Source organism: Somniosus microcephalus, chromosome 31, assembly GCF_052327205.1.
Source record: "Somniosus microcephalus isolate GS21.2 chromosome 31, FLI_Smic_1.0, whole genome shotgun sequence".
NCBI lineage: Eukaryota > Metazoa > Chordata > Chondrichthyes > Squaliformes > Somniosidae > Somniosus > Somniosus microcephalus.
The window spans coordinates 24,617,809-24,632,019 of NC_141017.1; the positions used below are offsets into that span (position 1 = coordinate 24,617,809).

At 48.0% G+C, this 14,211-nt stretch overlaps 1 protein-coding gene across 3 annotated transcripts in view; it reads left to right on the forward strand.

Moving 5' to 3' along the window:
- Positions 1–12,446: 12,446 nt before the first annotated feature.
- Positions 12,447–14,211, forward strand: part of rfx1a (regulatory factor X, 1a (influences HLA class II expression)) — a 157,281-nt gene continuing 155,516 nt past the window's right edge. For 2 of the 3 annotated variants that reach the window (XM_085971644.1, XM_085971642.1), the window contains exon 1: positions 12,474–12,557. The gene's annotated coding sequence lies outside the window, so the exon portion shown is untranslated. Of the gene's footprint in view, positions 12,558–14,211 lie in introns of all 3 variants that reach the window. The other variant, XM_085971643.1, reaches the window with a different exon arrangement.

Consider the following 14,211-nt stretch of genomic DNA (forward strand, 5'->3'; position numbering starts at 1 on the left):
CCAAGTAGAACCATCCCACAGGCAACACCCAGAACGGTGCTGGATTGAGAATTAGAGACCCCAAGACCGCAGCCCACAGCTCCGAGTCTTGAGGAGCTCTGGCAGCGAGAAGGGGTGGACAATGGGGTGGTAGGAGAACACCAGCAGGTCCCGCTAGGCAGGCGGGGACCAGGACCAGTGTACCCCCTCCAACAACGGAGGTACGGTCCGCCCGTGAGGAGTGAGCCTGAGAATAGGAATCCTCAGCCCACAGCATGTTCGAGTTCACAGGCAAGCACTGTGGCTTGTGTGGGGGGAGGAGTCATTCATATTCAGAGTAAGCTGTTTAAGCCAGGGAACAGGAAAGGAGAGTTCTGGGACCCCTGTAGAGCAGGTCCAGTAGCAGAAATCTGGGACAAGGGAGGCACACAGGGGATAGTTTTGGCCCCAGGAAAAAGGCAGGTCCAAAATTCCCCAGTTAAAGCCACCTGGGTGAGGGAACATGAGTTTGCTGTCCATGCAAGTTCAAGTTCACAGCCTACAAAAACAGGAACTGTGACTTGTTTCCAGGGAAAAGCAGACAAACCCAGAGAGAGACTTGCACCGGCAGGCTGCCAGGTACATTATACAGTGCGGGCTATTTGGACATGGGGGAGAAGGTTCCCAGCCAGCTGGGGCTGTGACCCAAGCTCAGGGTCCGCCAGCCAAAGTTTCCCCCATAGAGACACCCCTCAGAAGGTCTCAGCGGGTGCCCCAGCCTAAGAAAGCATGGTCACCCACTTTACAGTGGAGTAAGGCGGTCTCCCGAACCAGGGAGAAGCCAAAGAACAGGGGTCCCCACTCAACAGCCATAAGCTGCGGGGGACTAGAGACAGGGGGCAGTCCAGCTTCGCTGCAGCCAGCAGCAATCTGCGACAGTGCCAGAGATTAGTCTGGCCGTCCGGAGATGGGCGGCATCTGTATTATAGCTATGTGTGTGTATATAGCTTGCTTTAAGGTGTATTTCAAATTTGAGTTTTCATATAACCAGTTTTAAGTTTAAGTTTAAAGAGTTTAAGTTAACATGTGTGCCAAATGTTTGTATTTTTGGTCCGAGGTCGAGGGACCCGACCATGTCTCCACCTAAGGCAGCAGGTCAGTGAGACCTGGCTGCATGTCCTTTTAAGTTTTTGCAGGAGATTGGAAAATGAAGCAGCCATGTTCGCCCAGCCCGAGCTGGGCATCGAATGAAGATACAGATACAGAATGTTGGGGATCACCTCGCCACCGGACGAATCCAGGAGACCTCACAGCGATCTTCGGGAAAAACCGGACAGGGTCCAGAGGAACTTGCCTACTCCTCCTACGGGGAGGAGATGGCCCCAGCTGGGTGGGGCACAGCCCCCAACCCAGCACTATCCTGACCGAAGTTCACTTGCGGGAGGCCTCACTGTTGAGGAGTCACGATGGGGAAGCGCGGGCGCCTTGTGATAGGGACGCGTTCCTCGGGGGTGGGTGGTGATGGCCTGGGAAAGATTGTATAGAGGAGGGGGAGACCCAAGAGTCGCGTGGGTGCGGTCGGGGGAGGGAGGAACTCACCCAGGGGCCCACGGGCAAAGAGGATAAGTGTGGCTGGGAAGGATGAGTGGGTGGCCGGATCAGTGTGGGGCCAGGGAGAGCTGCCACACAGGCACCCATCATTTTCTGCAGCCAGTCGAGGGAAGACGGGAGGGGGAGGGACTGGGAGTCATGAGATCCCATACTCCCCGGTCTCGGTCTGTGCCAAGGTAATTTTAAACGTGAGGGGTACCCTGCCTCCACAAAGGGACAAGGGAACGGTTCGGGGCTGGCGGAGCAGGCTGGTCGGTAAATCCATTCTGCCTGTTTTAAAGTTTAAGACGATCAAAGGGGAGTGGAAGGTACTTTTACTGCCCGAGTGGGAGGAGCAATGCCCACTCGAATTTCGCGACCCATCATCGGCACGTGATGATCGGGGTTCATTTAAGCATGTTGTTTAATGATTTTTTGTATTTTGTGTTGCAGCCCCAAGTTGAGCAGAGACGTAAGGTCCTCTCCGTGCTTGGGACCAGTTTGTGACAACTCCAAGTTGAGCAGAGGCGTAGGACCCTCTCCGTGCTTGGGATCATTTTGATTACATTGTGTAACTAAGATTGCAACATTTTTGTAATAACTTACGATGTAAAAAAAAAAGTGATTGTAAATTTGGTTTACACTGTTGAATTTTACAAGCGTGTAGGGGTATGAGACCCCTTATTGAAAACTGAAGTATCTGTAAGATGCCTACCGTACCATGTTTTTTTTTCTTGAATTTAAGGGGAATAGACAGGATGGGGATCAGTGGCAGATAGCTATTAGGCAAATACAGGGGGTGGTTGTTTGTGGGGGGTCAGAAATTATTGCTCATTTCTTCAAGAGGATACTACAAGCAAGCTGGAAGTATCCAAGGGCGGACTGTAAGAATTCGCGATAATTTACAGTTCTGAAGATCAATTTTTTTGATTAAAGAATCCCTGGGCGATGTGCTTTTAAATTTCCAGGGATAAAAATGGCTGTCACCACATGGCCGAAGACAAAGGACAATGCTTTGTTTACAAAGCAATTGAATGCTATTAGCATTTGTTTGTATATCGAGTGGATACATCTAAACTGCACAAGAGACTTTTGTACCTTGAATGGGAAACGTTTAACAATTGAATGGGTTTTAAATCACCCAGCACTGGACAATAGGGCTGTTGCATTCTTTTGTTTCAGCCCAGGGAGCTCCGGAAGACACATTAACCCAGTCTAACCACTTTGAGTTAGCCAATCACAGCTTTCTCTTGTGTATTGGACCCTTTGGGTGGGGAATTTTGCACACAGCCCTTGCAAGGCAGAATGGCAGGGGCCTCACCAGGTATAAAGATAGCAACTGAGAAGCTATCTCTCGCTCTCTTACTTCGCTGGACCACAGGTGAGCAGGGTGTTCTGACCCCTCAACAAGGCAACCTAGCAGGAGTTTGGGGTGGTGATTTAAGGGTATCGCTAAGATTGTTTAAATAACATTGTAGCCATTGTATCCCTCATTTTTGCCGTCTGCAACCCCCTGTTATATAGTTTTAATGTAATTACTGTGTTCGTGTGGTATAGTTTATTCTTTGGATTGTAGTTTATTTAGGTAATAAAACTTGATTTTTTTCTCTCATCCAAACCACTTGTTCCGTTTTAATATCATTAATTATAAGTTCCTCCACTCAGAACTAAAGGAGGGGTAGCAATTCGTAACCGCTGTAATAAAATTGGTTTTATTGGAATTGGTCCTACAAGACCAGGAAAATTACTTTAAACCAGTTTAAAGAAGCCCCCAAACCCTTACATGAGGCCATGAAAGGTGCTATAGAAATGCACGTCTTTCTTTCTTGAAACAATACTCAGTGGATCCCTTGGACCCAGTAGGCACATTATAATGTTACACAGAGTTGTTTTAATTGCTTTGAGAAGGTGGGCAGTCCTGTCTACATTCTCAAAACATCTGGAATTTAAGCCTAGGAGCAGAGCGCTGCGCATTTACAGCGTTCTCTCTTCATACTGAACTTGATTGGGAGCCAGACAGTAGATACAAATTGGCCTCCTTTGCACCTCCCATTAGCACCTCCGGGGGCGTTAACGGGAGGCTACCGGCTTTGTGACCGGGCGCGGCGAAAGTACTGACGCCCGCGAACTACTGCAGGTTAGTGGCGGCGGTAAACCCTAACGGCACCATCTCCTACGCCCCGGAGATCGTGACATCATCCGGTGCGCAGCGCCCCGGTACCGCCCCGGAGGCGAACTTGGCTTCCGCCCCCTGCTGCATCGCCGGGCGTCAACACCGGCAGCTGCGGGAGGCGCGTCACCGCAGATGGCTGCTTGGGGAGCGGTAGTTAATGGGATGGCCGGTGAGGTAGGCGAAAAATGTTTCATCAAGGCTCTGTGCTTTTTATTTCTATTTGTCAGGTGACGTGCTTGATCAGCCCTGCACTTTGTTAGAGTGCTTGGGGCTGATCGGCGCCGATCGGAGGTGCAATCGGCGATCAGGGGTTCATTTCCTTGCAGATCCTGCAGCGATGGCCCTTCCCTTTAAGGGAGGGAAGGAGCCTTCCAATGCGGCAGCGCTGCCCGGCCCAGTGTGCTGCGCTGCACGCCTACCGCCCCCGCCTGCTGCCTGTTGCGCTCCAGGAAGGAAGTGGACACTTGATTTAGTGCTCCACATCCTGGAGCGTAAAACTGAATTTTTTACAAGTTGAAAAGCATTAGCGCCTGGTGCTAATTTTTTCAATTTTAAAAGTTAGCCCCCCAAATGGGCCTATAATGAATTTCTCCTCCAATATCTCTGATGAAAGGTCACAGACCTGAAACGTTAACTCTGTTTCTCTCTCCACAGATGCTGCCTGACCTGCCGAGTATTTCCAGCATTTTCTCTTTTTATTTCAGATACAAGATACAGGAAACTTTCTGGTATCCGGCACGGACGGGACCGACGTGGTGCCGGTTCATCAAAAACTCCAGCTAACCGAACGCTACAGTGAAAGATACGGAGCTGAGAGCTCCGTATAAAGCAACAAACCCTGTTCAGCTTCAGAACAATCGGCACAAGTTGCAAGCGTCTCTGTAGCTTAGCAACAGCTGCAGCTACACCCTTGCACAGCAACAAATGGAGTAAAAAAAGTAATAAAAGTTACCTGAACCTACTCCTGAATTTTGCTGGTTAACCGACATTTCTGGTTATTTAGGGGCCGGTTAATCGCAAGTTTCCTGTACTGCCTGGCTGGAACCAATTCTGCTGCTGTTGGTTTGCAACTGGTAGCTACAGAAAGCAAAGAGTTGGAATAAACGGGTTGTTTTCCGAGTGGCAGGCAGTGACTAGTGGGGTACCGCAAGGATCGGTCCTAGGACCCCAGCTGTTCACAATATATATTAATGATCTGGACGAGGGAATTGGATGTAATATCTCCAAATTTGCAGACGACACAAAGCTGGGTGGGAGGGTAAGCTGTGAGGAGGAGGTCGTGAAACTCCAGTATGATTTGGACAGGTTGGGTGATTGGGTAGAAACATGGCAAATGCACTATAATGTGAATAAATGTGAGGTTATCCACTTTGGTGGCAAAAACAGGAAGGCAGATTATTATTTGAATGGCAATAGATTGGGAGAAGGGGAAGTGCAAAGAGACCTGGGTGTTATTGTGCACCAGTCGCTGAAGGTAAGCATGCAGGTGCAGCAGGCGGTTAAGAAGGCAAATGGTATGTTGGCCTTCATAGCAAGAGGGTTCGAGTACAGGAACAAGGATGTCTTGCTACAGTTGTACAGGGCCTTGGTGAGGCCGCACCTTGAGTATTGTGTGCAGTTTTGGTCGCCTTACCTGAGGAAGGACGTTCTTGCCATGGAGGGAGTGCAGCGAAGATTCACCAGGCTGATACCTGGGATGGCAGGAATGACGTATGAGGAGAGATTGTGTCGATTGGGCTTATACTCACTGGAGTTTAGAAGATTGAGAGGGGATCTCATCGAAACGTATAAAATTCTGTTAGGTCTGGACAGACTAGATGCAGGAAGGATGTTTCTGATGGCCGGGGAGTCCAGAACCAGGGGTCATAGTCTAAGGATAAGGGGTAAGCCATTTAGGACTGAGATGAGGAGGAATTTCTTCACCAAGAGTGGTGAACCTGTGGAATTCTCTACCACAGAGGGCGGTGGAGGCCAGTTCATTAAATATATTCAAGAAAGAGTTGGATATATTTCTTGAGGCTAAAGTGATCAAGGGATATGGGGAGAAGGCAGGGACAGGGTACTGAATTTGGATGATCAGCCATGATCTCATTGAATGGCGGAGCAGGCTCGAAGGGCCGAATGGCCTACTCCTGCTCCTATCTTCTATGTTTCTATGTTTCTATGTTTAAGATCAGGACAAATGGAGAAATTACAGGATGTGTGGGCTCCCAGGCCTTCTAATTGACCCACTTACACTACCAAAGTGTCAATTTGACTCAAGTTAGTAGCACTCCTGCTTTTGAATTAGGAGGTGGGGGTTTAAGACCCACTATGGACTTGACCACATACTCTAGGCTAACACTTCAGTGTAGTACTGAGAGAGTGCTGCATTGTTGGAAATGCTGCCTTTTGGACAAGATGCTAAAATGAGGCCCGGTGTGTAAAGATTCCATGGTCCTTTTTCAAAGAAAAGCAGGGAGGTCTCCCAGTGTCCCAGCCAACATTCCTCACTTAACACCACAAGAAACAGAAGAATTAATGTTTGTGGTACCTTGAATTGTGTGCACATTGGTTCCCATGTTTCTCTACATTGCAAATAGCCGAACTGTGTAAATTCATTAGCTGTGAAGTACTTTGGGATACCGTGAGGGTGTGATGAAGTACTATTAAAATGTAAGTTAATAGGTACAGTACTACTTCTGTAGAACTACACTAGCATTCTACAGAAGATGGCCAATTTACACCAATTAGCGATGCAAACAGTCCAATCGAAGAACAATTAGCAATCTAATCAATTGCTCCTGGGTTGAAGTTAAAGAAATTAAACATACATCTGTGCTATCAGGTGAATATTAGAGACATGGACCATGTACAGCAGGCACCTCAAAGCACTGGAGAGGTACCACCAACGCTGCCTCCGCAAGATCCTGCAAATCCATTGGCAGGATAGGCACACCAACGTCAGTGTTTTCGCTCTGGCCAACATCCCCAGCATCAAAGCTTTGACCACGCTCGATCAGCTCCGATGGACGGGTCACATCGTCCGCATGCCCGATACGAGACTCCCAAAACAAGCGCTCTACTCGGAGCTCCGACACGGCAAGAGAGCCCCAGGTGGACAGAGGAAACACTTCAAGGACACCCTCAAAGCCTCCTTGAAAAAGTGCAACATCCCCACCAACACCTGGGAATCCCTAGCCCAAGCCCGCACAAAGTGGAGGAGAAGCATCCGGGAAGGCGCCGAACACCTCAAGTCTCTTCACTGGGAGAAAGCGGAAGCCAAGCACAGGCAGCACAAGGAGCGCACGTCAACCCAAGAACTCCACCCACCCGCCCCTTTAACCACCATCTGCCCCACCTGTGACAGAGACTGTAGGTCCCGCATTGGACTCATCGGTCCCCTGAGAACTCATTTTTAGTGTAGAAGCAAGTCATCCTCGGTTCCGAGGGACTGCCTAAGAAGAGAAGAATATTTGGACCCATTGCCAGCTGTGTTGCAGTATGCCGATATGTCTTACTATAAGTGTAAAAGAAGCATCTTGGAGACCCATTGAATACAATATTCCCCAGCAAGTGGAGTCACCGAGGACTCTGTGAGCAAAGAAGTCATGATCTCGGGTCCACAAACTCAGTATTAGTTTGTGACATGCTGAAATACGTAAATACAGACAAATGCTGTGGTTTAGGACAGGTAGGTAGATAGGAATAAAAGGGCGGCCGATTAAGGCAATGTAGCACATAGTGATGTCGTAAAGGCCTGGCATCAAGTCAAATCGCCAAAAGAAATCAATGCCTCTATGCTTGTAACGACTGCGACAGGAGGCACTAATTAATTGGTTAGCTGAAGTGCCCTGTTGGTGGGAGTGCGGTTGCTAAGGTAACAATTGTTTAGAGCTGATATTCTATTACATGCAAATTGATAGTTTAAACGCTCAGTGTTCTATTAAGTCCATGCAAAGACAGAAGGAGTTCTCTGAAAATCATGGATAGGTGTTATCTCATAGGCTAAGTAATGCAGCCTGGAATAAACTACAATACAAGGGAAATGCTGTTTTCAAAATTTTGTTAAATTTATTGTACTTATACAATATCAAACACCTAAATACTTACTTGAATTAAGTTTTTTGTTAAATAAATTCTGCATTTTAGGATTAGATTTAAGTTGCTTGCTTCATTGGCTGGAATATAAAACATCCTGTCAAATAAAAAGTGGCATTATAGGATCCAGGTGCTTATTCCATTTAGGATTCTGCTCACAGTGGAACAGCAATCAAAAATCCAATTACATTGCTGAACTATATAGCCAAAAGCATAGCATGCAGGTCAGAGCTAATAACGCTAGTACATGTTAACTGTTCACGTTTTACACAGACATAGATTTGGGCTTAGGATCTGCTTGTCTGCAATTGAGAATGAAGATGAGCTCAGCTCCCCAATTCTCTCCTCGCGCCTACCTGAAGCTGTTCTTCAGGGAGATCAAAACTTTGCTACCTGCTAAGGGCTGGGATTCCTGATATTGCGAGCATTGGAGAATGGTGCCTCCGAGAACTGGGAAAGGGGGTAGAATTGGAAAAGAGTGCCTCTGTGAAATGGGAGGGGGAAAGGAGAGAATTAGAGAGGAGCATCAGAATGAAGATTCTGAGAGGGATTGACAGGGTAGATGCTGAGAGGCTGTTTCCCCTGGCTGGAGAGTCACGATCTAGGGGTCACAGTCTCAGGATAAGGGGTCGGCCATTTAGGACTGAGATGAGGCGAAATTTCTTCACTCAGAGGGTGGTGAATTTTTGGAATTCTCTACCCCAGAGGGCTGTGGATGCTTAATCGATGAGTATATTCAAGACCATTGATAGATTTTTGGACTCTCTGGGAATCAAGGGATATGGGGATCGGGCGGGAAAGTGGAGTTGAGGTCAATGATCAGCCATGATCTTATTGAATGGTGGAGCAGGATCGAGGGGCCGTATGGCCTACTCCTGCTCTTATTTCTTATGCTCTTAACTGAGAAGGTGAAGGGACAGATGAGAATTGGGGAGGGAGAAGAAGAAGAACGTTAAAGTGAACTAGAAGGGAAGGCAAGTGCCAGCATGAACTGGTGGGGGGGAGTGCTGCAAATGTGAACTGAGAAGTGGGAGAGCATGAAGTATGCAAGGTGGGGAGAAGAATGCAGCATTAATTGCTGGCAGAAAGAAGAATAAATGCCAATCTGATCCAGGGGAAGGGTGAAGAAGAAAAGCGCCTCCATGTATAAGTGGGAAGAAAAGTATCTGTGACAATCAGATGTAGCAACAGAACCAATCCATATCCACAATAGCCTGTAGTTCTGCAGGAAAATCCCTTCAATTCTTGCTGCAATCTTCTTCCTATATAAGTGCTGCTATGTCATGTATACCTGTACCTTAAATATGGCAAGTCCCAACTACACTGCACTTTCAGTCATTGCAAGCCATAGGAAACCAAAAGTAGTCAGAAAGATGGAAAAACTTGGGCTTGGAAAGGCGTAACATTTGTTTAAATTAGTATAAATGATATAGGAAAAGTATATCCAGAACGCTGCTTCAAATTAAACTGGGGGATAAATTAACAAGGGGATACAGATTAAAAATAGCAAGAAGCAAATTTAGATGGGTGACAGGAAGTCCTTCACACAAAGAGTGATCAACATTTGAAATGAACTTTGAGATAGGGTAATGGAGGCAACAATCCCTAAAAAACACCTGGGGGGGAAAATTTGGTTGGTTAGCACCTCCCATTAGCGCCTCCATAGGGGGCGCTTCCTAGCGCCCGAGTGCGGCGATTTTAGCGCCGCTCGTGAAATTGACCAGTCGTTTTGCGGCGGCACTAAACACTACCGCCACGATCTCCTGCGCCCGCAGATCATGACGTCAGATCGTGCAATGCTCCGGTAGCGCTCCGGACCAGAAATTGAGTCGCGCCCCCTGCCTTAGCGCCTGCCACTAGGAACGACAGGTAGAGAGGAACGTTTTCAAGTCGGGACGGGGCTGGGGGAGCGCTATTTAAAGGCGGGCGCTTCATGCCTTTTCTTGTCGGCAGAATTTTTGGGACACGCAGAGTTGAGAGGGAGAGAGACGTCTGGAGAGATTCGATGCTGTCCTAAGGAGTTTTGGCCCTCAGCACCACTTTTGAGGTTCCTAAGCGCCGAGCTCTTTCCCTGGGCCTATCCATTAGAGCTGCCGACTGTGATGAAATATTCATCATCATCACTGCCTGTGACTGAGATCGGTTTCAGTGTCATTTCCCTTCCCCCAGACCTCATTGTATTGTGTACTGGAATGTGCTGTATTGTATACTGGAATGTGCTGGAATGTGCTGTGTGTAGGGCTCCGCCCATACCTGGCCCCGTTTGTAGGCTGGCTCAGTCTGGCCTCAGTCTCCAGAAGGAAGACATCTCTCTCTCTTACGTGTTACGTTCTAAGTTAATAAAAGCCTTGTTTTTGTTCTGCTAACTTCGAGTCTCGGAATTATTGAGGCACATCACCGACACAATTGCTTTTGAGGTCTCTCCAGGCCGAGATTCAAGGCTGCACTGAGCAGGGAGTGGCTGGCCAGCAAGATGGCCCCTCCCCTTTAAGAACTGGACGCGCCAGTCTGTCTGGCTTCCATGGTAACGGACATCGCCTGAGCTTTGGTAGCGCTCTGAGGTAGCGCCTCACTCCCTGACGTTAGCGCCTTAAGAGATGCCTGATTTGGTGCTCAAATCACCTCCAGAGATGACAGAGGCGAATTTTGCAGTCGAAGGCAATAATTAGCACCAGGCACTAAACTTTGTGCTGGTCGATATTAGCGCCCCAAAATGGACGATACTGAATTTTCCCCCCCCAATACTTTGATGGGGGCTGTGGATTCTTTTTGGATGGATGAACTAAAATGGGATCATTGGCTTTCCGCATCCACATCTGTATTTTTAAATGATAACAACAATTGTAATAACATAAGAACATAAGAAATAGGAGCAGGAGCAGGCCATTCGGCCCCTCGAGCCTGCTCCGCCATTCAGTATGATCATGGCTGATCTGATCTTGGCCTCAACTCCACTTTCCTGCCTGTTCCTCATAACCCTGGACTCCCCTGTATCTCAAATATCTGTCTATCTCCACCTTGAATATATTCACTGACTCCGCCTCCACAGCTCTCTGGGATGGAGAATTCCAAAGATTCACAACCCTCTGAGAAGAAATTCCTCCTCATCTCCATCTTAAATGGGCGACACCTTATCCTGAAACTATGCCGTCCAGTTCTAGATTCCCCCACGAGGGGAAACATTCACTCAGCATCTACCCTGTCAAGCCCCTTCAGAATCTTATATGTTTCAATAAGATCACCTCTCATTCTTCTAAACTCCAATGAGTATAGGCCCAACCTGCTCAACCTTTCCTCATAAGACAACCCTTTGATCTCAGGAATCAACCTAGTGAACCTTCTCTGAACTGCTTCCAATGCAAGTATATCCCTCCTCAAATAAGGAGACCAAAACTGTACGCAGTACTCCAGGTGTGGTCTCACCAATGCCCTGTACAGTTGTAGCAAGACTTCCCTACTTTTATACTCCATCCCCCTTGCAATAAAGGCCAACATTCCAGTTGCCTTCCTAATTACTTGCTGTACCTTTTTTTTTATTCGTTTATGGGATGTGGGCATCGCTGGCAAGGCCAGCATTTATTGCCCACCTCTAATTGCCCTTGAGAAGGTGGTGGTGAGCCGCCTTCTTGAACCGCTGCAGTCCATGTGGTGAAGGTGCTCCCACAGTGCTGTTAGGTAGGAAGTTCCAGGATTTTGACCCAGCGATGATGAAGGATCGGTGATATACTTCCACGTCAGGATGGTGTGTGACTTGGAGGGGAACTTGGAGGTGGTGCTGTTCCCATGTGCCTGCTGCCCTTGACCTTCTAGGTGGAAGAGGTCGCGGGTTTGGGAGGAAATCCAAATACATTACATCTACTGGTTCCCCTTGATCCACCTTGCTCGTTACATCCTCAAAGAACTCTAATAAATTTGTCAAACATGATTTCCCTTTCATAAAACCATGTTGACTCTGCTTGATTGTATTATGATTTTCTAAATGTCCTGCTACTACTCCCTTAATAGTGTACTCCAGCTGTTCTTTGAAATTGTGCCATGGGATCTTTTACGTCCACCTGAGTTATCCCCGGTGTGCTGGCCAATATTTATCCCTCAATCAACATCACTAAAACAGATTATCTGGCCATGATCACATTGCTGTTTGTGGGGGCTTGCTGTGCACAAATTGGCTGCCATACTTCCTATATTACAACATTCATTGGCTGTAAAGTGCTTTGGTAAAAAAGCAACATTAAATGTCGACTTGTGATGTGAATAGAAGCTATTGCAGTAGGAAAGGCTGTTAGCGAGCAATGGTTGACAAGATTCTCCCTGGTTCAATTTACCTCTCCATCAGACCATTGCAGGGCACAGTGGGCCCAGTCAATGAACTACATTTCCCACAGTGCCTCGCTCCAGGCTACCGCGGGCACATGCGCAGTGTGCGCACGGCCCCGCCTCCGCGACCCGCCGCCATCGTCACCGTCGCGCGGAAGGGCGGGGAAGAGGACGCTGACTGACGTAGCGCTCGACCAATCGCACCCGAGGAAAAGGCGGGCGCCCGTCGAGTGACAGGCAGTCGGCCAATCGGCGGGGAGATGATGGGCCAGGCTATCGGCAGCAAGCCAGTCAGAAGCGTGGAGGGGGGCAGGATTTCCGGTGTTGCGTTGCCTGGGTTGATTCCGGAGGCTAGCAACTGTTGCCTTGAGGACGAGCGCCATAGCCACCGTAGTCCTGGCGACTGTTACCCCGTCAAACAACAACTTACGCCACAAAGGTGATTCTTTTTTTCTCTCTTCTCTGCTCATCGAAAAAAAAACTTCGTACGATAAACAAAAACACTTTTTATCCTGACAGGAGATGATAAAATACGAAGCAAAATTCTCAGTCAAAGTGATTAAAAAGATAAAATAATTTTAATATGAAAGATTTTTCAGGCACAAAATGGCGGTTGTTAGAGTCCAAAGACCACTCTAACTATTCATTTACGGGAAAATATCGACGCCTTATTCTCTCTTTTTTAAGTAGTTGTGAAGTAAATTGAACTTTTTATAAAAATTGTAATCATTTTTCGTGGTGATTGATTATTGTCAGAAGTAGAGTAGGCCGTGTCAGAAGCAATCTGAGGTAAACATTGTGGAATTGCTAGGATGTGTATATAATTTTGCGTGGATTTCATTTGGGGTAAACCAAAGACAAAGAATGCTTGATATTGTAAAACGATTACAATTTGGATGGCTTAAATCGAGTGAACGGGAAGGAGGCGAGCTCCGCTTTTTTGGTGCGGCGCAGCCTAAGTGGATGGGCAGGAAGCGGGGAGTTTTGATTGATTGACGGGGGGGATAGACCAATCATGAGATGGTGTCGGGCCCTCCAAGGGTGCTGATTGACGGGGGGGGGGGGGTGGTGGAATTGACCAATCGTGAGATGGTGTCGGGCCCTCCAAGGGTGCTGATTGACGGAGGGGGGGGGGGGGTGGTAGAATTGACCAATCGGGAGATGGTATCTGTTCCCCCCCCCCGAGAGTGAGCCAATCAGCGCGGGGCCGGGTTTGTCTGCGCGGGAAGCGGGCTGCGGTTGGGCACGAGGCAGGGCTCGAAATATGGTGGCTGGGCGTGACGTCATCGAGGCCTCCCTCTCCCCACTTCCTGGTTCAGGCTCTTGCTTGCCGCCATTGGGGCACCATCATGGTCAGGTTTAGCTGGTGGTGTAGATCAAAGAAAGACTTGCATTTATAGAGCACCTGATGTCCCTAAAGTGCTTTACAGCCAGTGAAGTCCTTTTTTGAAGTGTAGTCACTGTCTTAATGTAGGAAACGTGGGATTTGCACACAGCAAGCTCCCACAATAGCGATGTGATCATCTGTTTTTAGTGATGTTGATTGAGGGATAAATATTGGCCAGGACACCGGGGATAACTCCCCTGCTTTTCTTGGAAATAGTGCCGTGGGATCTTTTACGTCCACCTGAGAAAGCAGACAGGACCTGGGTTTATCATCTCATCTGAAAGACAGCACCTCCGACAGTGCAGCGCTTCCTCAGTACTGCACTGGAGTGTCAGTCTGGATTTTTATGTCCTGGAGTGGGACTTGAACCCACAACCTTCTGACTCAGGAGGCAGGGGTGCTTCCCACTGAGCCACAGCTGACAGAACTGACAGATCAGACAGGAGCAAGCAAGTTGCACATAACCAGATATGAGGGAGCTGACTGCCATGGGTGTGAAAAGACATGCATACACTGTAGCCATACATGAACAGCGTGGTCTTAGATAAATAATAACAGAAAATGCTGGAAATACTCAGCAGGTCGGGCAGCATCTGTGGAGAGAGAAACAGAGTTAACGTTTCAGGTCGATGACATTTCATCAGAACTGGAAAAAGATAGAAATATAACAGGTTTTAAGCAAACGTAGAGGCAGGGAAAGGGGGGA